The sequence below is a fragment of the Zalophus californianus genome, chromosome 17 (genome assembly GCF_009762305.2).
Source record: "Zalophus californianus isolate mZalCal1 chromosome 17, mZalCal1.pri.v2, whole genome shotgun sequence".
In the NCBI taxonomy this organism is placed as follows: Eukaryota; Metazoa; Chordata; class Mammalia; order Carnivora; family Otariidae; genus Zalophus; species Zalophus californianus.
Genome location: NC_045611.1, coordinates 45,765,850 through 45,792,575, shown reverse-complemented (window position 1 = coordinate 45,792,575; position 26,726 = coordinate 45,765,850). Strand labels below are relative to the sequence as shown.

At 49.1% G+C, this 26,726-nt stretch overlaps 1 protein-coding gene across 8 annotated transcripts in view; it reads right to left on the bottom strand.

The window, feature by feature from the left end:
• Positions 1-26,726, bottom strand: part of SIPA1L3 (signal induced proliferation associated 1 like 3) — a 222,849-nt gene that overhangs the window by 124,773 nt on the left and 71,350 nt on the right. For 7 of the 8 annotated variants that reach the window (XR_003524109.2, XM_027618206.2, XM_027618207.2 and 4 more), the window contains exon 2: positions 10,764-10,831. The gene's annotated coding sequence lies outside the window, so the exon portion shown is untranslated. Of the gene's footprint in view, positions 1-10,763; positions 10,832-10,938; positions 10,999-26,726 lie in introns of those variants that run through there. The other variant, XM_027618205.2, reaches the window with a different exon arrangement.

Here is a 26,726-nt window from a genome sequence, read left to right as displayed (position 1 = left end):
CAGTTCATCAGTTGTGACAAATGTACCACACTAACAGGAGATGTAAAGACCAGGGGAAATCGTGCGGTGGGGACAAGTCTCTGTGATCAATTTCCTATAAACCTGAAAACTGCTTTTCAAAAACAAAAACCCCCAAAAGACCCCCAAAGCCCTCTCTTGAACCTGCTCCCATCAGCCACTTGTCCATCATGCTGTCTGCCCTCCCTGGGCCTCAGGGGCTCTGTGCTCCCTGGGTCTCCCCCTCCCCTGGCCCCCCATTCCCACCTGTTCTGTGGATTATCATGACTCTGGACAGCTTTTCTCTTCTCTATCAACACCCCTCCCTTGGTGATCTCGTCTAGTCTCCTGGCCTTAAATACTGTCTCTTTGCTGAGGACTCCTATATTTCCTTCTGCAGCCCAGACCTCTCCCCTCAACTCCAGACTTGAACATCCAGCTGCCTCCTAGCTGGCTCACACAGCTCCCTAAAAGGCATCTTATGTTTAACAGACCCAAAGGTATATGCTCGATTCTTCATACCACCTTCACCTTCTCCTTGCAAACCTTCCCTCAGGTGGTCCTCGACCCAACACCTTCCCTATTCACCTGGTATTGAGGCCAAAAACTTAGTGCCATCCTTCCCAGGTACCCCCCCACCCCACCCCGCCCACCCAGTCCATCTGGCCCCACCTTGAAAATATTAGGATCTGCTTACTTCCCCGCACAGTGTCTCTTGCCTGGACCATGGACTTGGCAGGAGCTTCCGCCCTAGTTTCCTGGCTCCAACCCCTGTTCCCACACACAGCCAGAGGGACTCTGTTAACATGACTCAGATCACGTCTGTCTTGTGCTCAGAACCTTCCCACTATACATTTAGGAGAAAGCCTCAGTCCCTACAAGGCTTCCCATGGAATTCTCTGACCTCATCTCCTCCCATGTTGTCTTTTGTTTTAGCCATTGAGATGGGTGTGTAATGGTATCGCCCCGCGGTTATCATTTGCATTTCCATGATGATGATTAAGAAAGGTGAGGTATGCACTTTAAATAATAACAATAAATCAGTACCCATCAACACAGCATTTATTATGTGCCAGGCACCATGCTAAGTGCTTTTAGACTGCGTGATCCCTTTCCAAACCTCTTGGGCCAGATGTAGTTTGGAATTCTGGATAATTTGGATTTTAGACGGGCAAAAGAGCTGTACCCTGGCAGGGTCTGGGGAAGTATCCATCACATGGATATTTCTACAGCAATGATAATCGGTCAGTTTGGATCATGTTCCAATCTGGGATGGTGGATCTGTATGAAATCCCTAACTCTCCACAACCATCTTAGGCGGTAGGTAGTATTACCACCTCTAGTTTACAGACGGGGAAGTCGAGGCACAGGGAGGTTAAGTGCCTTGGCCATAGTCCCGCAGGTAGAACTGGAAGGCTGGAGTCCCAACGCAGGCCATTTTTACTACAGTCTTCCACCCCAGTTCTTAGGGTTGCTGACAGGAAATGAATCAATGCTTATATGAGTGAATGAAGAAATGAATGAATGGAATCAAAAGTTGGGGAAGTCGGAGAACCCCGGCTCTCCAGCTAAATTGCTCATGGCAGGAAAGTCAAAGGCACTGAGCCAATTCTGTGAGTTGAACCTAATCAATGTACTTTGAATCCAAGATCTGCCCAGATAGAAGGCAAGATCCCCCCTCCCCCAATAGATCCTCAGGAATGAGAATTGTCTTTTAGAGTTTTTTTATTACCTTATTTCGAACACAGCACTACTTAGCAGAGACACATTAGCTCCTAAAGGCTTAAATGATACTGGTTTCCATAACAATAAATAGGAGGCCTATGTTATAACAGATTTAGAAAATATTTCCCAAGGGCTGTAAGTCACTTAAACAGGCCTTTTAAAGATTCTTTTACAAAGGAACAGGGACAAATAATTGTTAAGCAACATTTTTTTTAAATTTTTAATTTTTAAAGATTTTATTTATTTATGTGTCAGAGAGAGAGAGCACAAGCAGGGAGAGTGGCAGGCAGAGGGAGAAGCAGGCTCCCCCTGAGCAGGGAGCCCGACGTGGGACTCGATCCCAGGACCCTGGGATCATGACCTGAGCTGAAGTCAGCTGCTTAACCGACTGAGCCACCCAGGCGTCCGCAACATTCATTTATTTTAAACAAACTACTTGATGTAAAGTCTTACGAGGCATTAAACTAGAATTTGGGAAACTGAAAAAAGTGTGTGTGAGGTAATACTGAAACCTGTCTTGAAGCAGAGTGCCACTGGGGGAGATGAAATTTCATTTTCCTCAATTTTTTATTCATATTGGAATGATTAGTCTGATTGACTCAAAAACAAGTGCTTATGTAACCACTCTTATGTGTTCATATTCATTCGTTTATCCATTTTCAGTAACTGTCCTTAAAAAAAAAATCAGGTTTTTTTCCCCTACAGATTTTATTTTTTTAAGCAATCTCTACATCCAACATGGAACTTGAACCCACAACCTGAGATCAAAAGTCGCACGCTCTATGGACTCAGCCAGCCGGGCATCCCTAGGGTTTTGTTTGTTGTTTTAATTTTTTAAATGTAACAAAGTAAGTTAGTGTGGTTGGCTATATTTTAGAAATCACCAATACACAACTAAAAGGGGAATTAAAAAAAACCCAAATGTCTGATATGTGACTGGGTTCCTGAGGCTTGGGATATCGTTACCAGCGAAAACATAATACATAAGTTCAAGAAGTGCCGTATCACGCTTTCAGATGGACATGGAAATGATGGACTTTGGAAATATGTATAAATGGCCCGAAAAATGACTCTCGTGAAAAGGATGCCTGTGAAGAGTAGAACATTGTTTTTTGAAATGTGAGAAGATGTAAGCAACATTTACATTTCACCATTTTTTATATCATAATGATTCTAAATGTGTCACGAAATAAACTTAAACATAAATAGACACCTGATTATGTCATCTATAGTCCCTATACAGTTCAAGTAGGCCCCAAAACTTTTTTAAAAATCTCTTTGAAAAGGTGGGGAAACACCTTGTTCTAGGACACACACTGGGAAGGAACACATTAGCAAATGTGATCGTCCTGGAGGATTCTGGGTCCTTTGATTTCTTCTTTTTTTTTTTTTTAAACAACACGCCAAGTATTTAATGATCAGAGATGCAAACAATACAGCTTTTTAAATGTGAAGCTCACCCAAGAACACGATATAAAGTAGTAGTCCTCACCCTTGGCCACACCCTGGAAACATCTGGGGAGCTTTAAAAGAAAAAACATCCCACGCCTGGTCCCACCCTCGGTGATGCTAATGAGCTGGTTTGGGGTGGGGCCCAAGCCTTGGGGTTTCTTAAAACTCCCCACGTGACTAATACGTTGCTTTGCGAGGAGGAGAAGCATGGAAGCAAAATGTCTCCAATTTTTTTTGGCAGAACATGTTACTAAGTGTCTTTTAGAAAATAAAAAGGTCCCAGAGCCAAAGAAGCAGGATTCTTTCCTGCAAGATTTCTGAGCCCGTAAAATGCAAATGTGGACCATGACTTCTGCGGGAAGAAGCCACAGTGCAAGGGGGACACCTGTGTGAGTCTGTGTCTGTCTGTCTGGTCAACATTCCTTCTTTCGAGCAGCTGTGCCATCAGCAAGCCCTGTCCACCCCACCTCCTAACCCGCCCCCATCCTCCCTCTCCTTGTCCTACTGTGGTCCTGCTTTCCATGGTCTCCTGTCTGAAGCAGCCACCGCCCCTACAATTCATTAGCCACAAAAGTGAGCTAGTGAAGGTGCCTGGGGCACGCAGAGTTTGAAAAAGCTTTTGCTTCCAACTGACACTGCCTACAGTGTCCCTAGGTGCCACACTAGGACTGTGGACGGGGCCTGCCTTAAAGTGAAGGCAGCCAGGGCTGTGACAGAATGAACCTGGGTCCTCAATGCCACCGTGCAGCTGCCAAGTCATGGGCCCAGAAGGCGGCCCAAAGAACCCCTGGACTTGGGAGTTGGGGAGTCCACCCATTCCCCAACAGCCTCAACTAACACAAATGGGGTTTCCTGTTATTTGTAGCCAAAAGCATCCACGCCCTACACTCTCTGTGAAAGCACCCTATTTATTGGTCATACTCATTTTCCCAGGGGAAATCACCTTATTTCTTTTTCTCGCCGCCTCCACAACAGCAGAGACATTTGTCTGTCCTGTTCACCGCTCTGTCCCTAGTACCTGAAACACCACCTGCCAAAGAGCAGGGACTCGCTATTTGCTGAAACAATGACTGAGCTCAGTTCTGGCAACAGCTCCTCAACGTAGGTGTTCCAAATACCCAACTCCTCCCAATGTCTCCCCGTTGTCACCCTGCAGTTCCACTGGCCTTTCAGCTCCTTCGCAGAGCCGTGCTCTTCCCAGGCCAGAACTCTGAGGATGCTGTTCCCTCTACCGGGAATGCTCCCTCACATTCCACTAAGGTCCTCTCCTCCCTCTGGCCTCCCCTCAAGTGTCAGTCCTTACCACAGACATCTCCTGACCCCTCCAAACACATCAGGCCTCCCTGGGAAATGCCCTCGCGGTCCCTCCATCGGGGCACTTAGTGCAGACGCAATCACACAGCTGTTTCTCAGATTCTGGTTTCCTCCCTTGAACTGAGTTCCAGGAAGGTGGGGACCCCTTTGTATTTCCAAAGCCCTAGAGGGCCTGGCACACAGAAGGTGCTTAATAAATCGCACAACTGACTATTGTGGCCAGGACACTTACTGCTCACTGAACACTTTCCAGCCCCCACGCGACAAGTGCTGGGTGTGAGCAGAACTGAACTGTGTCACTCTGGGCCTTGGCATCTAAGTGCTATGTGACTCTGTCATTCCCTCTCCTGCCAGTGACCCTGGAAGCTACTGTTCTAGTCGTGGGGCTTCAAGATGGGAGCCCCCGTCGACCTGCATCTCTGAGGTACAATATAAAGCACCCCCCACCTGACCTGCCTGGTGTCACGAGTGAGGAAATGACATCTGTGGGGTCCAGCTTCTAGGATTTCGGGGTCAACCTGTTACCGCAGCAGAATCTTGCCTATTCCTGTGAATGGAGGCAGGCAGCTCGATGCAGAGACCATTGTGACCACAGATGGGACATGAGGAGCAAGGCAGTGTGGTGTGCCCTCTGGTCACCAGAAATGAACCTCAGTGAAGGGAAGAGAGAATAAGGGGATGGAACAACTCGTCCCTGGGGAATTGCCACTTTCAATTCCTGATGTGAGGGATGAGACGACCGAGAGGACCGAGAGGACCCAGAGGGGCGCCCCCCCCCCCCCCCCCCCGTCCCCAGACAGAGCCTGCCTGGGGCTCTCATCAAACACAGCTCCTTAGGGATCCCAGCCAAGTCTCAGCCCCTGGGGACTGGAGGAGGCTGCTCAGAAGCCAGCAACGGCCTGGAAAACCCGATTAGCTAGAGGAAGCTGAAGCAGCAAGGCTGCAGGAAAGGGCCTGGGCTAATTCGGGCTGACAACCTTCCCTCGGAATCACCCACTGGGGCTCTGCCCTCCCGGCTCCATCCCAGAGAAAAAAATCACACTGTCAGGTCTAATTTGGGATTCGGCTGACGGGCTGAGCAGAGCATCCATGCGTTCTGGTCACAGAGGTCAAGGGCAGCCCACACGCTAGCGGCCAGTGCTGAAAGGCCCCAGGACTAGTGAGTTGGAAAAGGACTGGGAAGCCAACAGCAGTGGGTTTCCAACACACACGAAGGCCGCTCTGCTCTGCTCCCACGAGATTTCTGGCCCAGGCCTTGGCGGTACAAGCCCGTTCCCAGAGGACAGCGCTGCTATATCCAGCCTGGGGCTAGATGCAAAGTAAATAGTCATATTTGGTAAATAAATCATAACGGCACCAGCGAGTGCTTATTATCTTATAGGTCGGAGACGAAGCTGCCTAACCTCTGACACACAGTAAAGGCTAATGCAGATAAGCCTTGATCACCCACCACCTCCACCACCTTGTCTATTATGTAACTACTTGGCACCAGGCACTACTCTAAGTATCTGAGCTCCACAATCACTTTTCAGTTCTCAAGGCTTAGGAGGCCCCTGGGTTGCACTCCCTACACTGGGCTTAGCTGGGCCCTGGAGCCTGTGCTCTTGGCCACCATGTCAAACCATTTTTGATATCGCCATTTTGATTTCAAGAAGCTTGCCCTGAAATCCCAAGGCAGGGTTTGGTGTCCCCTCTGAGTTTCTGCAGCCCTGTGGCTTCCCGTGTTAGAGCTCTCATCACTCCAGGCTGTTTACCTACAGAGCTCTCCCCAAATACTATCTCTCAGGAGGGCATCCCTGTAAGCCTAGGGCCCAGCACCGGACTGGGAAATGGTAAATGCCCCATGTCTGTGAGACAGATGGATGGTGACCCAAGTCCCAACCCCTCATTTTACAGAGGAAGGGGGGGTGGAGATTCAGAAAGAAGAGCTGTAAGGGGTAGTTTCACTGAAGAAAGGGGACATGGAGAAGGAGAAACTGCTCCTTGATGAGTCTCTTCCTCCTCTAAGGCCCAAAGCTGCTTCCAGGAGCCTCTTCTGACCTCGGGGCTAGCGAGGTGAGGTATCTCCTCTGGCGGTCCATCACCCCCTGGGTTTCCCCCCATCCAACCCTCACCGCTCTGGACAGTCACTGTCACTGAGGGCCTGCCTCCCTCACTGGATGAGGAGCCCCACAAGTGCAGGGTCCACCCGGCCATGAGCTAGTCCCCACACCACCACACTACAGGGCTGGACACAGAGGAGGCTCATGGTTAAGTGTGTGTTGAATCGGCCAGCAGAACCCGAAGAAAGGAAACAAGGCCAGAGCCTCATTCTAGGAAGAGGAATTAAAAGCACAGATGCAATTTGCAAAGGGGAGAGGCCAGGAGAAGTCTTCTCAGCCATCGATCCGCAAGCCAGGAAGAAGACGTGGGGTTCGTGCTGCTTACCAGGACTGGACCAGACCCAGGGAGAGGTAGTTAATGCAGCGTGGATGTGGTTCACAAGAAAGCTTTGTAATGACTGAAACCTCCCCAAAGCAAAATATGTGGCCCTGTTCCTCCCTGGCTGGAAGGATTTAAACCGAGGTCACAGAGCCAGCAGTCTGGGACCCCAGGACCTCTTATGAGGTAACAAAGCGCAGTGCCAAGAGTGAAGACTCTGGAGACAGACTGCAAATGTCCCCGCCCTTGCTACTCTACTTGGTTAAGTGGCTTCACCACTCTGTGCCTCAGTTTCCAAGTCATTACTGTGGGGGAGATCACAGCAGCGACTTCACAGGGTGAGTGCGGGCGGGTGGGGGGGAATGAGATCATGCACGTAAGGTGCTCAGGGAAGGGCTGGGCACAGAGTCAGGACCCATTAATGTTAATGATTATTGTTTTTCTTTCCCTGTGGAGCCAGACACTGTTGGCTAGCTAACCCAACTGACATTCTTAAGTCCCTCTTCCCCTGGTTTCTGCCGCAGGAGAAGCTGGACAGCTAAATGAAATTTCCCACCTTCCCTGGAGCTATGGGAAGCCATGTGACACATTTCTGGCCAGTGAGATGTAAGCGGAATCTTCTGGGGGAATTTTGGCGGGGGGTGGGGGGTGGTGGGAATACTCAAGCAGCTCATGACTGGAAAAGACGTGCTGCTTGGGGACCTTCCCCTCCTTGTCATGGCTAGAGCCACAGCAGCCACCTTGCGACCTCGAGGGGAAGGCTGAGCGAATCCAAGAAGCTCCAGACCAGACACCACTCAGCCTCTGAACTAACCTCTCAGCCAAGTACCTCTGGGTTTGTTGTTACAGGACAGAAATCAATCCTTTTTTTTTTTTTTTAAGATTTTATTTATTTATTTGACAGAGAGAGAGATAGTGAGAGAGGGAACACAAGCAGGGGGAGTGGGAGAGGGAGAAGCTGGCTTCCCGCTGAGCAGGGAGCCGAATGTGGGGCTTGATCCCAGGACCCTGGGATCATGACCTGAGCCGAAGGCAGACGCTTAACGACTGAGCCACCCAGGCGCCCCAATCCTCATTTGTTTAAACCACCATGAGCTGGGTTTTCTGTTCTTGCAGCTAAAAGCATTCCTGGCTGATGCACCCACCATAACACAAATGGCTCAGGGCACAAGTCCATGCTAACAGTTGGCCAACCTCCGTTCAGGTCTTTGGGTGAGAACCCCTGACCTAGAGGAGAATGTGGCAGACTGGGCCTGAACAGTGCTTACGAAGCCTCAGTCACCATATTCTGCTCTTCCTTTTCAGCTGTATCTAGTCCCATCTGTGCAATTATTCACTTAATATTTTCTTTAAACCACTTTATTTTCATTTTTAAAATTTTATTTTTAAGTAACTTCTGCACCCAGCGTGGGGCTCGACCTCACGACCCCAAGGATCAAGAAGAGTCGCACAACTCCACCGACTGGGCCAGCCAGGCGCCCCAGTAAACCAATTCGTTTTTAAACTTAAATATATATGTATATGTATACATATATTTATGTACATGTGTATATGTATATGTAAATATATATATGTATATTTAAAAAGGAAACCACAGTACTACCAAAATGAAAAGTTGGCATCTTTTGCTGCAAAACTAACTTAATAACTAATAATAACAAATACAATGTAAACAAAGTATGTTCCTCCACAAATCACTGAAAATTAATCTGATGTAACATAATTTGGGTTCATTGGACTGGTAAGAATCCTTCATTTTTGCCTTCTATCAGGGAAAAAAATATCAGAAGATCTGGCAATGCTCGGCATTTTCACAGGGGAACTGAGGGTGAGAGCTACGTAGGGGCGGGCCCCTCGGAGAGGGGCCACATTGTCCTGTTTGCCAGGATTCCCAAAACCCTGTTCTGAAGTGAGATAATTGGTTTAGCTCTCCCGCAGGCCCGTGGAAGAATTAGGTTGGGCACCCGCCTTACTGATTCCATTCGGGGCCTCCTCAGAGAGGCCTTCCCGGATTACCTTGCCTAAAATTGCCCGTTTCTCCCAACACACCCCTTCCTGCTTGACTCGTCGCTGCACTTCTTCTCCCCACCCAACTTCTCCTACGTTCACCTGTTTGTCTGTTATCTTATTCTCCGGGAGAATGTCGGTTCCCGTAGGGAAAGGATTCTGTTTTGTTCATTCCTGAAGCCCCAGCGCCTAGAACATCACAGAAGGGGTTTAAATGCATATTTACTGTTATGGTCGGGAAGCACAAGGGAAGACTGAGGAACCATTTTAGCCTGGAGAAGATGAAGCAGGCAGGACAACCACACAGTGTGGCATCCTGAGTAGGATCCTGGCATAGAAGAGGGTCACTGGCGGAAAAGTAGCAAAACATGACTAAACCCTGTGATTTAGTTCATCCTACCGGGCCAGTGCTCATTTCCTGGTTCTGGTAATCGTGACAAGGTACATTAAGATGGTAACGTGAGGGGACACTGCGTGAAGGGTCGACACGTGAATTTTCCATACATTTTCTGTAACTTTTTTGAAATCTAAAATTCCTCCAAAACAAAGTTTGTTTGTTTGTTTTTTTTTTTAAGATTTTATTTACTTATTTGAGAGGCAAAAGGGAGAAGCAGGCTCCCAGCTGAGCAAGGAGCCCAATGCAGAGCTCGATCCCCAGGACCCTGAGATCATGACCCGAGCCGAAGGCAGACGCTTAACCGAGCTACACAGGCGCCCCCAAAATAAAAAAGTTAAGAAAGAATTGTGCTAAGAAGCATTCTTTGATGGAAATTTGGCCCCTTGAGACTGTCCCACAAACACACTCTGGGTATGTGGGCAGAGCCTTAGGCCAGGAGGAAAGAATGTGAGGAGATCCAACAAACAGCCGAGAGAGAAGTGGCTGTCTGGATTCGCTCAGTTCCCAAAGCTTGACTCCCTGGTCCCTGCAACTCGGCCAACAGCACTACCTGCATGCGGTCTGGATGCCAGAATCTTCTGGTCTCCACTTTCCATACTGTTAGGGTCATTTGGTGCTCAAGGATCAGACTATGTCCCCACTCCCACTGCTCCCGAGCACCCTGACTGCATCCTGCCAACAAAGGTCGGTGTCCTCATTTACGAACGCCCCACTAGCAACTGGAACGTCACTGCTTAGTCTATGCCAAAGAAACAAAAGATGATGTTCACTAGCAAAAACTCCTGGAACCTAATTATAATATATTCAAAACCTTTCTATTACAGGTATTTACTATATGTACATATTTTAATTATGTGTAAGTACCTATACTGTATACTTAGCCTGAAGAGAAACAGCACATCCACACGGGGGGGGGGGAGGGCGGTGAGGGGGTCAGTCTGTATCTTGAATGGGGTGGCAGATACACAACCGAATGCATTTGCTTCAACTCAAAGGAACTGGACATCCAAAGAGTGGATTTTATTCTGCGTAAATTTTAAAAAGTAAATGGAGTTAAAATTGAAATTAAAATTTAATTAAAAAAAAAGTGTAATACACCGACAGATGCTATGAACCAAGATCTCTAAGCTCCGCCGTTGCTGGGGACAGTGGGAAACGTGCTGCAGAGGCTCCCACACAGAGCATGGCCTCTTCTCTCTTCATACTGCAAAGCACGTAAGTGTGTCTCTGCATAAGGAGGGACTGTTCGTGTGCGGGAAGAGGTCTGGCAGGATGCCCCCTGACTGCTGACGTAATTACCTCCGAGGGAGGACGTCAGGCTTGCGGGTGACGTGTAGGACAGTGAAGGAGACTTCCATTTTCCCTTTGATACCTTTTCAAGTAAAAATAACAGAGGCCTATGTGTCCTAGCCGCACAATTTAAGCAAACAAAGAGCCACACTGTACTCACCCTCCGGATGTTCTGGACACTAGTGCTCCTTGAGGGTCCCAGGAGAGCCGACGTCAGAGACTGTGCATCTACAGAGAAGTACAATACGAGGTCATGTCTTTGGCCAATGTGAGCCTTCCTGCTCCAATTTCTGTCAGTCACAAATTCACGCCCTCAACGAATACTTATTGAATACCTGCTCTATGCTCGGCACCAAAGGTACGCCGGTGACCAAGACAAAGTCGCTGTCCTCAGAGAGCAGACATTCTAGGAGGAGAGGAAGACAATAAATAATGCGGAGTCAGGGAGTGGTGAGTGTCTTGAAGGAAACTAAGCAGGGTGAGCAGTGATGGGCCTGCTGCTTCCCAGACTGGTCAGAGGAGGACTGGGGAGAGGACAGACACTTCAATGCAGGAGGACCACAGACTATGCGACTGTCTGGGCAAGAGCCTTCTAGGCCACAGGAATGAATGGCCAGTGCAAAGGACCTGAGGCACAGTACGTGTGTGGAGCATTTTAGGAGCCAGCAGGCGGCCTGTGTGCCCGGCGCAAGGTGAGTGAGGGGACGAGCTGAGGGAGGGGACAGGGGCAGATGGAAGGCCATTATGAGGATATTTCCTTCAGACAACTCTGAGCAGAGGAGTGGCAGAGAAACAGCACTTGTCCTGACTTGTAACTTTATATTATTAATTTATGTCTTAAAATATTTAGTATGGTTGTTCATATGTGAACGGATATTTCATGAAAACTTTGTATTATTAATTCATGTTTCTGAATATTTAGTAGGGTTGTTCATATTTGAATGGATATTTTATGGATGAATGAATGTCTCCAGGCTGAGCGGCCGCTGTCCATCGTGTTCACCCTCACATTTCAGTTGAGGCCAGGTACTTAACTGAGGCAGGGAGGCGAGATCTGAGGGGATAATCTAGAACCTTCCTGTAAGAAATGGCCATTCAATTAATGACTCTCACTCCTTATGTGCCAGGCTCTGTCCTCACAGACACATGCTGACTCATTTCACTCTCTCAATAACCTAAGAAGTAGACACTATGATTTCACCCTGCTAGGGAACTGAGGCACAGAGAGGGTAAAGAACCCATTGGCTGAGGCTGCCCAGCCAGTCAGAAGTATGTTACAGCTGGGATGAACCCTGGCAGCCTGGATCCAGGGCTTGGCCAGGCCAACAGTCATGGTGATCCATGAACAGAGAGCTAACTATAGGCTGGCAATGCCTCCCTGCCCCACTCCCCCGAATCCCGCAGTGTCCGAATGCTACCCAAACACCAACACTGAGCTCAAACTCCAGCCAGCTCCTCAATGAAGCTCCCCAGGAGGAAACCTAGCAAGCAGCTAGCCAACGTTCCAGAATCTAGGAATCAGGTTATCAATCTTCAATAATCTTGTTCCTAGAGGTTCCTGGAGAAGCCAAAAGGGCTTCTTAGCCTTTCTCATGCCACAGACCCCTGTTGGCAGCCTGCTAAAGAAGAGCGTGGACTCCTCAGAATCATGTTTTTAAGTGTACAAAATACAATACACAAGGTTATAAAGAAAACCAATTATACTCAGCTATCAAAGTATCTGTAAAAAAAAAAACAAACAACCTCATCTGAGATACAGTAATATTCGTGCTTCTTTATGAATGCTTTAAATTACGAGATCCTAGTGGTGGGTCCAATAACTAGAGTAATCTAGAAACAGAGGAGTGTAAATGATATTGCACAATGTCTGCAACAACTGTAATGTGATATGGAAATGTTTTTACCTTCTAGTGGTGACAAAGTCACAGTTATTGGCAGTACAGTGTGGATTGTGGCCATTTGGAAGGAAAGGAAGAGCTAAATTTCAGATGGTAGAGGAAATAAACACGTAACTTTCTCCCCCAGCCAACTTCATGGTCCTCCGAATTCTGTCCTCGGATAGAAGGGTCCATGGACCTGAGATTAGGAATCCGGAAGCCAGACGCCAGACAGGGTGAAGGTGGAGCAGCAGCAGGTTCCCCAGGGAGGTAACTGGTGAGCTCAGGGGCAGATTCAGATCCTTGTGAGTTGTATGGGAAGGGGTCCCTTTCTGAGTCAGTCCCCTGAACCTTACCTTTCCCCCTCAGCACCTGGAATTCCTGTGGGAATGCCCCCCACCTCCACCATGAGTTGGCAGGGAAGGGGGAGGGCTGGTCATATGATCCAGGCCGGGCCAATAAAGCCACTGAACCTCCTCTTCCCTGCTCCTGGCCTCAGAGATGGCTCAGGGTGGCCCTGGCATTGAAGCCTGGGTGATAAGTTTTAATAAACAGTGGCCTCAGGACATGTCCTGGGACTATAGGGAAAGAGATGGTTTCTTTCTCCTGGGGCGCTGCTTAGCTGGTTGGATATATACGTGGACCTGCCTCAGAGCCTATCTGACAACCAAATCAATACAGAGGAATACAGAGTCAGGAAGTAGAAGGAAACGGGGTCCTGGCCACCTCCTGTGAGGCTCTGGATCTAGCCACACCTGAAGCCGTACAGTACAGAATGTCCCAGGCCTTGAGTTCAAACACTTCCTTTGATACTTAAACAGGCTGACCTGAATTCCCATTTGTTCACAAAACCAAATGACTTGATTAACACCGAAGGGAAGAGTTGAGTGCAGTTCTTGACAATTCCCATAGCTTACTACCAAGCCATTTAGGAAAGCACAAAATAAAATTAGATACAGTTACTATACATAGAAACACCAAACAGAAAAACATATATTCTTTAAAAGCTCAGAAATAGTCTCTTGGGTAGTTGCTTTCCCTGCGCTGGTCTATGAAGCCCTGAAAATTGTAGTTTTAAGATGCTTCACAGGGCAGGAGGGAATCAGAGGCACCCAGAACATTTTCCTTTATCACCAGACTTTCCATTAAAAAAAAAAAGTCCTGGGATGATCAGGAAGCCCCTGCAATAAAGCTCCTGTAAAATTTTAATAGCTGCCTTTTCAAATGACAGTGGAAATTGCTTTTCTGCCACTCTCATTCTCCCCCTTCCCTTCTCTAGAGTGATGTATATGGCCCTTTAAAGGCACATCAGCAGTGACGTGCGGCAGTGGGAGCTGTCATGTCCATCAGTACGGGAGATGGGAGAGGTCACAGCAGAGGGGAGGATGCTGAGGGGCTGGGGAAACGGCAGCAAAGGTGGGCTACAGGGTCAGCAATCCAGCCAGAGCTCCCAGAGACCCTCCTCACACCACCTAGGAAAGGAGGATGGCCTTGGAGTTGCCTTAGCAATCCCAACACACCCACCAGAGCAACACCCACCAGGCCCACCTGTCTGTCACACAGGCTACACTCACAGGGCCACGCATCACGCTTCCCAGGGCTTACACCAAGAAACAGAATCCCAGATGACAGCACCTGGGGGTGAGAGGGTATCCTGGCCTGACTCCCAGCCTGACTGGTTCCTCCCCTCGGCCACAGCGATTGGCTCTGGGAGAGACACATGGTCCACACAGGGCCAATCAGTGTAGGCCCCGGAAGTGGGGGTGGGGAGAGGGCATGGGATGGAAGGCGGGGGCTGTTGAAGGCTCTCTGCCACCTGGAAGGGTGGGGGTCACCGGAGAATGAAGTCAAAGCTGAGAGAGGCCAAGCCCATAAGTGGAGAAGGGTGCGCTCCTGACAACGCCTGAGTGTTGACTCCGGTTGGGCCAGCCCAGGGACTTTCAGTCCCAAAGCCATTAACTTCCCTTTGCAGCTTCAGCCAGTTTGAGCTGGGAAGATTCTGTCATTTACAACAGAAATAACTGACTGACTGATGGAACTGGAAGGGAACCTCAGAAATCAAAAGGGCATTCCTTCATGTTTCGGTGAATGCAATCCTTTCTAAGCTGACAAAACAAAACTATGTCATGTCTCTCCAGAAACAAAACAAAACAAAAACACAAAACACTGTGTTTCAAAAATACCAAACGCCTCTCTGAAGCCCCTGTCCATAGGAACTGGGTGAAGAACACTCTGATCTAGTCTGAACTGTCTACTTGATGGATAAGGAAACAGGTTCAGAATGCTCACGTGACTTGTGTGGGGTCCAGGGCTAGCCGGAGGCAGAGCCAGGCCCCTCCAGAGCCCCAGCAGATACGGGTCTTCGGGGGTGGGGGTGGTGGTAGGGGGGGATACTGCAGAGGGAAGGGGAGGCAGTGGGCGAGGGTGCAGACCCCCACACCCCCATTTACCAACAGCTGCTCCCTCTGCTTAAAAATTGGGCTTTCAGGGAAGTATCTGACAGAAGTTCCGCCGTCCCACACTAACATATGGAAAACCAGTCTCATACCACCTTTCAAAGTATTTACATGCTACTGACCTTGGTTTTGATCGTCACTGAAATCTTACGAAGCAGGGATTACATCCACTTACACCTCTCCACTCCCCTTTGCCTGATCCTCCCCGAAGACCAAATGAAGAAGTGGCTGCTAATCGGACGGGTCAGAGACTCTGACTGTTGGCATCTGCTCTCCCAGCCGGCGGCATGACCAGCCCCGGAGGCTAGCACCACGCCTATGCGCTCTTTTCTCTCTCTCTGCGCCCAGACAGGGCAGCTTTCTCATGTGCTTTTTGTCTTGGAGCAGGACATATAACCCTGCACAGTGTTCATCCAACCTCTAAGAGGGCCTGGCCACATGCACCCCCTCTCCTGACCAAGCGCGGCTGGGGGCAGCCAGACCTTTCTCCTCCGTGCGGCTCTCATCGTGTAAGTGGCTGATAGGGGAACCCGGCTCGCTGGGGCCCTTTGCTACAAGCTGCCTTCTCCTTTCTAGACTTCACCAGAGCTTCACATTGGGGCATCAGGTACCTATAATAAAGTGGTTCAATCATCCTTCATTTAGAGAAGATTCCCATTACACCCATCCTCACTCCATCTTTGAAAGAGTGATGTAGAAAAATACCTGTTCATTCAACGGCCTCTACCCACCTGCCAACAAAGAAAAGCTGCTCTGTGCAAAGACTCTGCCTTGGGAAAATCTAGGTCCTCCACTGCTATACTGGATGGCAGCCACTGAAATCATCTTGCAATTAATCATGTTTTCTCTCATGACCTATATTCTATTAATAACACACTAACGACTTAGCACACGAGTCCTTTCATTGACTGACTCAGTCCGCAGATAATGACTGAGGCTGGGGCACTGACTTAGAGGGTCTCATGTCCTTGTTTCCTGTCCTCCCTCGCCCCGCCCCCACCGAAGGGAAGCATCATGATACAGGGCTTCACTGTGCCAGGGCCAGTGGCTGTCCCGCCTCCAGCCTCGCCCAAGCGACTCCGCAGAAGAGCGACACAAGACAGACCTCTGCAGAGAAACTGCTGAGGAAAAGCAGCAATGTGTGACCATTTCACGTACAGCAGCCTGGCCGGAACGTCGGACTCTGACACCACCAAATGTACTGAAGCTGTAGACTTCAGTAGGGGAACTCTCTGGCACTGCAGGTGGGAGCATACCTCGGAAGAGACATTTTGAGAGAGCGGTTGGCAATTTCTTGTAAAGAGGAAGAGACAGTAACCTCAGTGACACACTTCACTTCCCCACTGGCTGGGGTCTGGGATTCCCTGCCAAGTTCCCAGACCCATGTGGCCTTGCAAATTCTCACTCTGGCCTGAAGCACGAGGTTTTTGCTTTGATTTGACTACATGCCAGGCGCTGTGTTCAGTTAACTATCAACCCATTTAACCCTTATAACAGCCCTGTGAAGAGGGTCTAGTAGCATCCCCATTTTTAACCAACAAGCAAACCGAGGCACAGAGAGGTAACTTGCCCAAGATCATACAGCAAGTGGATGGCACAAATCCACTGGGATCTGAACGCAGTGGGTCTGGCTCCGTACCTTCACGTTGCTGTAGGTGAAGGCTTCTCCCTCAGGGATTTGAGGAGAGTGTTCTCCTTTATAAAAAGGGTCAGCCTCATTCCCACAGTCCTTCATCCCTCCCCGTCTGCCTTGTACCAGCTTCGGATGTGGAGATGACACTTGGATTTGAGGGGGTCCCTCTTGTCCCCAGAATACTAGTCTGCTGACACAGAAGGCCTGAACTCTCTGGGTGCCCTGGTCCCCCCAGGGAAAGTGGGTACAGGAGCCATCTGTGGCCAGGAGGGGGCGAGAGAGTCAGAGCAGGGCTAGTGTTCACTCTGCCCTCTGCCAAGCCATTAAACCACATGTCATTTGACACATCTTGTGTATTGAAATGACAACTCTACTTTAGACCGCTACTTGCAGCCACATGCACGCCTAACTAAAACTTAACCTTGCCACAGCCGGGCTCTGGCAGCCCCGTGCCATCCCCCCTGGAGAGCAGAAACAGCCACAAGCCACAAACATGGATCTGAAGGTGTTTCCAAAAGGACTTGGCTCAGGGATGAACTTTGGGAATCAGAGATTTCCACTAAGCACGACTGATCACAGGTATCTAGAGAGGACTTGGTGTCTGAATTAATTCTCAGAGGACCAGAATTTCGAACAGCCTTCTTTCTCCCTATGGACGTGTAAGAGCAGTCAGGGAGACTGTGATTCTAGGGGCCAAGCCCAGCCCACTGGCACGACGACACTGTGGTCTGCCGGCCCCAGGCTCACAGGCTGGGGAAATCCTGCATAGCTTGTGGATCCTTTTTCCTCCTGTCACCAGCCATTTGCTGGATGTGCCAACAGTTAAGCCCCTTCCTGCACTCCATGAAAACAGCCCGTCAATGTGGCTGACTACTGGGTGCTTTTCCACAAAGCGCTCCCCAGATCTCAGCTAATCAGATGGAAGATAGAACAGTGGTCAATCTACCAAAATAGGTCAGGCTTTATTTGTTAATTCTCTTATTCATAATATATTGAAAGGGAAGAATGAAAAAAACATTATTAGCAGCAAGAACATGTAGGGTTGTTAGTCAACTATCTATGCCTCAGTTTGCTCACCTATAAAATGGGGATGATAATAGGGGTGTTGTGAGCACTATGAAAATTACTTCATGAAAAATATTTAGAGCAGAACGTATCATGTAGTGAGTGTTGAATAAAGGGGAGCTAGTATTATTCTTACTGCTGGTGACATGGTGAATTTCTTACACTGAAGGCCTGTGAAAAGCTTCAAAACCCCCCTCTCTGCAGAGAAAGGCACTTTACTAATTCTGGCCACTTAAGGAAGGAAAAGAGCCTGAAGGTCCAGGCCAGCGAGGAGAAGCTGGCTCCAGGGCCCAGGGTCCTGTGGGCAGGAAATGGACCTACTGGGTGCTAGCTGCCTACCCAGCAGCCATTGTTAACCTTTCTTCTCCAGGTGTTCAGTTAATACTACACTTCCCGACCTGCTCTGCAGCTAGGGGTGGCCAACAAGAGGTGGGACTTCAAAGAAAATCCTCACCAGAGACCGAGCTGGACTCCACTTTTGTGCCCGTCCCCCTCACCCCAATTCCCACCTGGATTCGACTCACTGGCTTCGCTCCAGGGGTCATACTGGACCATGACGCCACCTTAAGGATGAAAGTCTTCTGCTGGGGATGGTGAAGCAGAAAAGGATCCTGTGGAGCTGCCATACCAGCCCCAGGCTGCCAACCTCTGGACATTTTACTCACGAGAGAAACCATCTTCCATGGAATTTATACTGGTGTTATTTCTAGTCTCTGCTACTAGCAGCCAAGTGTACTTTCGAACAATACTGTGGTCTTATGCAGCAGAAAGGCCAGTGGGACAGCCTTCTACGCCAGAGAAATCCCTCTAGAAACCTGCCACCACGTCAAGTGCCCTCAGGCTTTAGAGGACCCTCGATCTCAACACCGGGCAGAAAGCTAGATGCAGAATTTCCCACAGAACAGGGTCACCACCATTTTGCCTTACGGGGAGGTAAAATAAGAACTACGGGAGATCTACTGAGTCAGTCATTCAGCAATTATTAAGCACCGTGCGGTGGATGCTGTGCATGGTAGGGTGCTGGATATGGTAGACAAAAGCAGGCATAGCTCCTGTCCTAAGCCTTACAGTCTAGAATGGGGGACAGAAAATAAACAAACAGGCAAACAAATACATTTTTGAGCGCAAATGGTGAGAAGCACCATTCAGGAAACCCAGGTGAATTTTAGCCCAGAGCTAAAGAGAAAAGAAAAGGAAGCCATTTGAAAAGTGGAAGTAAGAATGCCCCAGGATGTCCATCAACTGAAGAACGGATAAACAAAACGTGGCACATCCACACAATGGAATATTACTCAACCATAAAAAGAATGAAGTACTGATTCATGCATGACGTGGACGAACATTGAAAACATTATGCTGAGTGAAAGAAGCCACTCGCAAAAGACCAGGTATTGTATGATTCCATTTACATGAAGAGGCAGATCCATAGAGACAGAAAGTAGATTAGTGGTTGCCAGGGGCTGGGGGTGGGGGGGAGTGACTGCTGATGAGCACAGTTTTTTTGGGGGGGGACAATGAGAATGTTCTGGAATTAGATACTGGTGATGGCTGCACAACCTTGTGAATACACCAAACCCACTGAATTGTGTACTTTAAGAGGAGTGAATTTTTTGGCATGTGAATTATACCTCAATTAAAAGACACTCAAGGGGCTACTCTGATTCAATCACTGTGTTGATAATATAGTTTCTAGTGAAAGTCAAAAAAAAAAAAAAAAAAGTATCCCAGTAGATGGAGGAAAATGTGTGAGTCTGTTCAAGGGAACCCACAGGAGGCCTGTGTGGCTAGATCGTTGAGGCCCAGGTCAGAAACATGCTTGTTATTCTAAGTGCTATAGGGAACAGGGATGTGATGTGTTCTGATCTACGTTTCTGAAAGATCCCTCTGGTTGTTGCAAAGAGATCGTCGGGGTTCAGAAGAAGCAGGGAGAACAATGAGGTAGCCACTGCATTATCCAAGGAGAGGTGGTGGTGGCTGGGACCAAACTGAGGGCAGAGGGATGGGAAGGAGGAGGCTGGTAAAGATGTGAATTTCAAACTGGGGCCACGCAGGCCTTGCTGATGGGGTGGCCAGGAGGGTGAGGCAGAAAAGGAAGACGTGCAGGTCTCATGAATTTTTCCAGAGTGGTTTTCTGCCAGATTCAGATTGTGCACAGAACAAGAGCAGGTCACCAAATGCCTGTTAAAGGAACTGAATAAATGAACAAAATAACTGCCTGGCTTTCTTTTTTTTTGTATTTTCAATAAAGATGTTTAAATTCTCTCTCTCCCCCCACATATATATACATATAGAAACATACATATATCCTTACCTTCAACATAATATCCTTCCCCATACCTGTTTGTCTCCCACCCACTTGTAGAGAGTGGACCACTAGACACCATCAACTACCCATCTGCTCAAACCAGAAACTTGAGGGTTATTCTTTTATACATATACAGACCCTGTGCAGGATAAAGCTGCCAAGTCAGTAACAACAAGGCCCTTCCATCTCTGAGGGGGGGCAGAGGAATAGGTAAGTCAGCAAGAAGTGAGCTCTGACTTCTGATGAACAACCTGTAAGGGAGGACAGAGGAAGAGATGCTGCTCCAGAGACAGGAAGTGTCCTCTGTCTTGTTAGTGGGGGTGGGGAGGGGTAAGGGATATGGTCCAGAGCGGGAGAAAGCACTGTGAATAAATACGGTCTAGTCAGGGGAGGCAGACTCAATTTGACCCTTCTAGCTTTCCCTAGAAAACTAGCCACTGCAAGTGAAGCCCAGCAGAAGACAAAGTCGTAACCCAAACGGGTCATTAGCCCCAACCCACTGCCAGCCACATCCGTTCTGAGGGAAACACCAGAACCCCGGAAGAATGCATCCTTATCCTGGAACCAGAAGTCAGAAAGGGGAAGGCCTGCAGAGTCTCACAGAGAACATCTCCACGGCTGCCGCCATCACAGACCACAGTGCACCCAGTGCCCCTGGATTGGTGCAATGTAATGGTCTTGCCAGGATGTGCCAGAACCTTCCTTCTGGTTCCACTCTCATAGGGCTCATCTGGTTTAAGAACACGGTGTGAGAAACATTTCACTGGGTGGTTCTTGTGTAGGGGGGCTTGGCTGTGGACATAAGGCAGACTCGCCCGTGCTGCCTGCCCCACAAAGCTTCATCTGGAACACAGCCAGGGCCCCGATGCCTCGACTTGAGCGTTTCTAGAACTCCCCTGTGTGATTCTTATGAGCGGCAGATCTGGTCACACTGAACATTTCAAACAGCTGACCGAACTCTGCATATTTCATTCTACGGAGACTGGAAGGAGGTCAAAGTGCTTGTCACGGTCAGTTAGAAGGGACTTCTCATGTGGCACCCACGTTCGCCTCTCCTAGTCTGACTGAGGTCCAGGTGAGTGCTCACCAACACCAATGCCGTAGACTCTCCACCCGGGGGCCACAGCACTCTCCCAACGGGTCCCATGTGGACCGACACATGAAGTTCGTTTGGACCACGATGAAGGATACGGCAGCACCTTTCAAACAGGATGCTGAGCGAAGCAGACCACGTGACATGGAAGAGAATGGGGGTATGATACCATCACTCAAACACAACAGAGATGCATAAACTTTTGTCGTTGGGTTTTCCATAAATGGGATATCATTTTACTTCTCTGAATCTTGCTTTCCCTTAAATCTATCACAAAATCACAAAAATGCCTCCAAATCAACTAGCAGTGCTGTTTACCCACTCTTTTTAGCGGCTGATATTCCACAGTATGGATGTGCCATGTTTTACTCAATCGTTCCCTGAAAAATGGGCATGTATTTTATTTCCAGGATTTTATTTGTTTGCGACTGCAAACCATTCTGTAATAAACATCTTTTGTTACTGGGGCCATTTTTCTCCTGTAGGGTAGATTCTCAGGAGTGGGAGAGTGCTGCGCTGAAGACTATTTATGGAATATTATATAGTTATCTTACGGAACGGGTTCCAAGATCAAGGTGTGGAACTCTAAGTGTAGGACGTGCTCATTTTGGATTGAGTATCTCTGGAAGAACACACCTGAAATGGGTGTCCTCATGGGAGGGGAACGAGGCTACAATGGATGATGGCGGGGGAGCCATTACTTTTCACCATCGCTCTTTTTGGGTGCCATTTGAATGTTTTAACACGTGCGTATACCGCTCATTCAAAAATAAATAAAAATTCTTTTTCAGGCTGTCTTCTAAAGAGGTTGCGATGATTCACACGTTCTCTGGCAGCCTGGGAGAATACTCAGCTGAGCTCATTAATGCCCTATATTTTTCTCCTTCAAGGCTGTCCCACTCTGCCCCCTCCTTTTTTTTTTTTTCTTTTTTTGACCTAGTAGGAGCTGAAAGATGTCAGATTTTACCTTCCCGTGATCCACAATCCCTCCTGTTCCACAGCCCTTGGGCGGGCAGAAAGCAGACTCTTGACAAGGCAGCATGGCCAGCCCCTCCCAACAGCCTAGGAGAGAAGCTGGAGCCAGGGTGGGAGCCAGATCCTTGGGGGCCTGAGGGCACCGACGGCTCTCTCTCTTCAGATCCTTGCAGGCCACACTGTTTTAAACTCATGCTGACTGAGCTGCCCCCTCCTAGCTGAGTGGCCCAAATGCCAAATGAGTCCCCCAAATGCCCAAAGTCTCTCAGAAAGGGCCAAGGAGGCCGGCGACTGCCCAAGGGACCTGCGCTCTCAAGAACAAGGCCAGAGATAAGAAACAGGAGGGAACAGGGGACAAAGAACACAAAAGAATCAAGCTCATACAAATGAGAGGCGTTCTCATTCACTTCCTACGGGCCAGGCATCCTCGACGGCTGGCCCCCAACCAAAGGCCTCGCCAGCCAATGATTTTAAGCCCCACTGTGACTCGTGAGACAGGAAACCAAAGCTGACCCCGCACGGACAGCAAGGGCCCCGCATAGCGCAGCATCTCCAACAGGAGCACCTGCTGCTCCATCGATGGTGGAAGCTCCAACTAACCTGGAGAGGGGAGGGGACTGGAGGAGAAAGCAGCTCTGGGGAAGGTGGGGGATGGGAGAGCATGAAAAAACATCTCAAAATAGGCAGCGGGTCCACTCCATGCAAATGGTGGATTCAGGTCCTGTGCTCCCATTCTGCAGCCTACGCTCAGGCCTGAGCTGGGCTTGGCGCAGGGGAGGCCCTGCCTTTGCCTGGCCAGTTCCTTCAGCCTGGGATGCCCTTGCCCTTGATCCTTCCAGACCCAGCTCAGCAAGGATGTGTGCCTGTGCGTGTTGGCTAGAGCAGCCTCGAGTGAGGAAAACGGGAGACACCCTGAGGGGCAGCCAGCAGGGATGAGTTCATGAAGTGAGATGCAGACACACAGTGGAATCTTAGGTCTCTCCCTCCCTTGTCCTCCATGGCAAGTTCACTGGCAGGTTCTGTTGCTCCCGTCTCCAAAATATATCCTGAATCCGTTTCTTTTCTGCTCTTTCCTGCCACTCTCACTTTTCACCCAGACAACTCCATCAGATCCCCTGCTCGTGTCCCAGAGTGCACTCTGGCCTTCCTGGCTTCTCTTCTCTGCACACAGCCAGAGCAATCCAATCAAAGAGAAATCATATCAGGTTGCTTTCCGGCTTAAACATCACTCAAACTCCAACCCCTTTCATTTTACCCATTGCTCAAACGCTCCCAATGGCCTCCTTTCCCTTCCAAGCTTATCCCTAAGCCAGGGCTTTTGCACATTTTGCTCTAGCTATTCTCAAGGCTGGCTTCTTCCCGCCAGTCAAGTCTTCCTGTGGCTGCGTACAGGGGTGAGGGGGCGTGAACTCTCGCCACACGCCACGCCACGGACATCTCACGGACCTAAGGGTGACCAGGAAGGCCAGACACAAAGAAGCATTTACATCAAGTTCAAGGTCAGGGGTGAGACATCAAGAGAGTGGTTTTGCTTGGAAGGGAGGAGTGACTGGGAGAGAACTGGAAAGGGACTTCTGGGAGATAGAAACACTGTTTTTAGAGCTGTGTTCCATTTGTGAAGGTTCATGTAGCTACACATTTTCAGCAGGGGCCCTCGCTGTATCTGTATCTGTATCTCTATCTGTATCTATAGATACAGATACACTTTAATATGATGTTTAAAGAATTAAAACATTTTGGCTGCATAATCTTTGCAAATCATAATCCTTCTTATGATCTGGAAATTTCACACCCAGGAGCCTTAGAAGAAGCCTGGGCCTACCTCCCATTATCAAGTATGACAAAGGCCAAGGACTGGTTCTCACAGCCTCCCCTGCAGCTAGGCCATGAGTGCAGGATCTGTGTTCTACTCAACAGATGTATCCTCCCTCCATGGCTTAGATCAGCCTGGAGAACCAGGGCTTATCCACCTTGGTGTTTGAGCCCAGGGCTGCAGCTTGGGAGGGGAGGAGCTCACTGAGGCCCGAGGAGCAGAAACATGACCTGCTCCCCCACCCGTGCTGCCCATTTCCTCTCCCAGCACAATAGTGCAAGATTGGACCATTCTGTACTTGAGAGCCCATTCATTCTCTACAGAAATGTTTACTGAGTGCCGGCTGATTCAGTGCCAGGCACTGTTCTAGGCACTAGGGATCCAGGTGAACAGAACCCTGGAGCTGACGATGCTAGTGGGGAAGATGAACAACAAAATAAGTAAAAGACGGGTTAGAAAAGTGGTACAGAGAAAAACATAAAAGAGGAGGCGACACATGGACAAAGGCTTTTAGGACATTAGGGAGGATGTGGGTAGGCGAGGAGAGCTTTCCTGGTAGCAGAAAGAGCCCGTGCAAGGGTCCTGAGGCAGGCACATACCTGGGTGTAGCACTGAGGAGGCCCAGGCGCCTGGAGTAGGGCAAGTGAGAGAACAGAAGGAGGAGATGAAGCCACACGTAACGGGAGCAGATTGTGTGGGGCCTGGTTGGCCATGGTTGGGGACCATGGCTTTCACTCCGGGTAAGATGGAGCCACGTGGGAGGGTTCTCAGCAGAGGACGGACGGATCTGATTGAGTGATAACAGAGTTCCCTCTGGCAGCTATCCAACTCTCCCCTGCCCAAGATGGAAACGAATCCCAAGTTGAAAGAGAAGTTAGGTCATTTGTGTGGCGAATGTCTACGAGAAATAAACAAGCCCAAAGCTCTCCACCCACTTCCTCCAACCCATCAAGGCTTCATGCAGGCCGGCAGGGCTTTGCAACATGATGAACAAGCCACATCACATTATAGGAAACCAGACCCTCCTCCTCTGGTCACTGGGAGAATCCCAAAAGCAGATGGAGAAGCAGTAAGGCCACGTGGCCAGGAGAGCACCATCTCCACAGCCAACGAGAGCTAGAATCAAGTCCCAGCTCTGCCTCTTAGTACCTGTGAGCCCCGACTCCTCACCAGACCTTTCTGAGTCCCAGGCTTCCTCATCAGCACAGTGGGGAGCGGAGAGGGGGAGTACTTCCTACCCTTGATGGGGCTGTTGGAAGGATTAAATGAGCTAACAGGTACCAAGGGACTGGCAAAGTGCCGGGCACAGAGGGAGGCCTAAAAGACGTTAGCAAAGCTGTCGTGGTAACTGAAATCTGGAACAAAGTCTGAGGGTGTCCCCTGGGCAAACTGGACTCCGACAACAGTCAGCACAGGGCTGAGGTGCAGGGTCCTCCTGAGGAGCGAGGCCTTCCGAATGGAAGTTTCTTTCTCACTCTGCCTTTTCTCCAGGGAATAACTGCCCAGAACAAGCATCATCCACGCTGTCTACGCTGGCTTCTCCGTACCCCACGAGCAGAAGCCCCAGCAGAAGAGACCCTGGCCTGTATCCACCTCTCTCAAGGAAATGTGAGTCAACGGAGAAGCACAATGACAGCAAAGATGGAGGTCTAGGGCAGTGTCTTGCCTCTTCAGCAGTCAGAACAGCAGTGGGCCCCCGTTTGTTCTGTGCAGGAGGACCAGGCCTCTGGGGGCCTCAAGTCCACATCCGTAACAAGGGGAAAATAGTCACTATTCAGGCTTGTTCACATTCGTTCAGCACAGACTTACTAAGCTACTCGGAGCCAGATGCTGCTCTGGATGTTGAGATGAGAGCAAGTAATAGAACAAAGATCCCTGCCTTCAGCACTCACATGCTAAGGAGAACAGTGCAAAAGGCAAACAAACATATAAGGTCAGAGGGTTAGTGGTACGAAGAAAAATACAGCAGGGAACGGACGGTGATGACAGGGAGGGCCATTTTAGAGAGGGTGCTCAGGAAGGCCTGCCTGAGGTGGCGTCTCAGCATAAAGTACTGAGATTATACGTGCAGGCACAGATATATATATATATATATATACATATATATATATAATTTTGGATATGTCTGTATATAAAATATATACACACACAGAGCCAAGAACATAGCGCCTGCTATGGAAACCTAAAGTGATCTAGTTTGACCGTTGAGTGTTCGTGGGGCTGACTGGGATTGGCATCTTCATAAAACCTACACTCTTCCTCAGATTCCAATATAAGAATTACTACTAAAAGGTGTTCCTTGGGGTGCCTGGGTGTGTTAAGCATCACCTCAGTCAGTTAAGCATCTGCCTTTGGCTCAGGTGTGATCCCAGGGTCCTGGGATCGAGTCCCATGTCGGGGTCCCTGCTTGGCGGGGAGCCTGCTTCTCCTTCTCCCTCTGCCCCTCCCTCTGATCATGCGCTCTCTCTCTCTCTCAAATAAATAAATAAAATCTTAAAAAAAAAAAAAGGGCGTTCCTTTTTCTTTCCTTTTTTCATACTTGATGGTGTACCATAGACAGGGAAGGGGCTCCCTATCAAGACTGTATTCCCCGATGGCTGCAGCATTCCATTGTATAGGCAACCTAATTCATCCAGTCCCCCAAGGCTGGACAAGGAGGACAGTTCCCATCTTTGCTCTGACACACAGCGCTGTCATGAACTACGTGGACACAGATCACTTCCCACACTTGGGAATACCTGTCAGCAAAAATTCCTAGAACAGGAGCTACTGGAGCTAAGGAAAGATGTGTACAAGGGTCACAATGACGGATCCTGCCAAAGTGCCCTCCAAAGGGATGGTCTCGTCTTCTCTCCCAGCAACACTGCACAAGTCTTATGCACAAGGTCAAGTATCTTTTTGTGTGT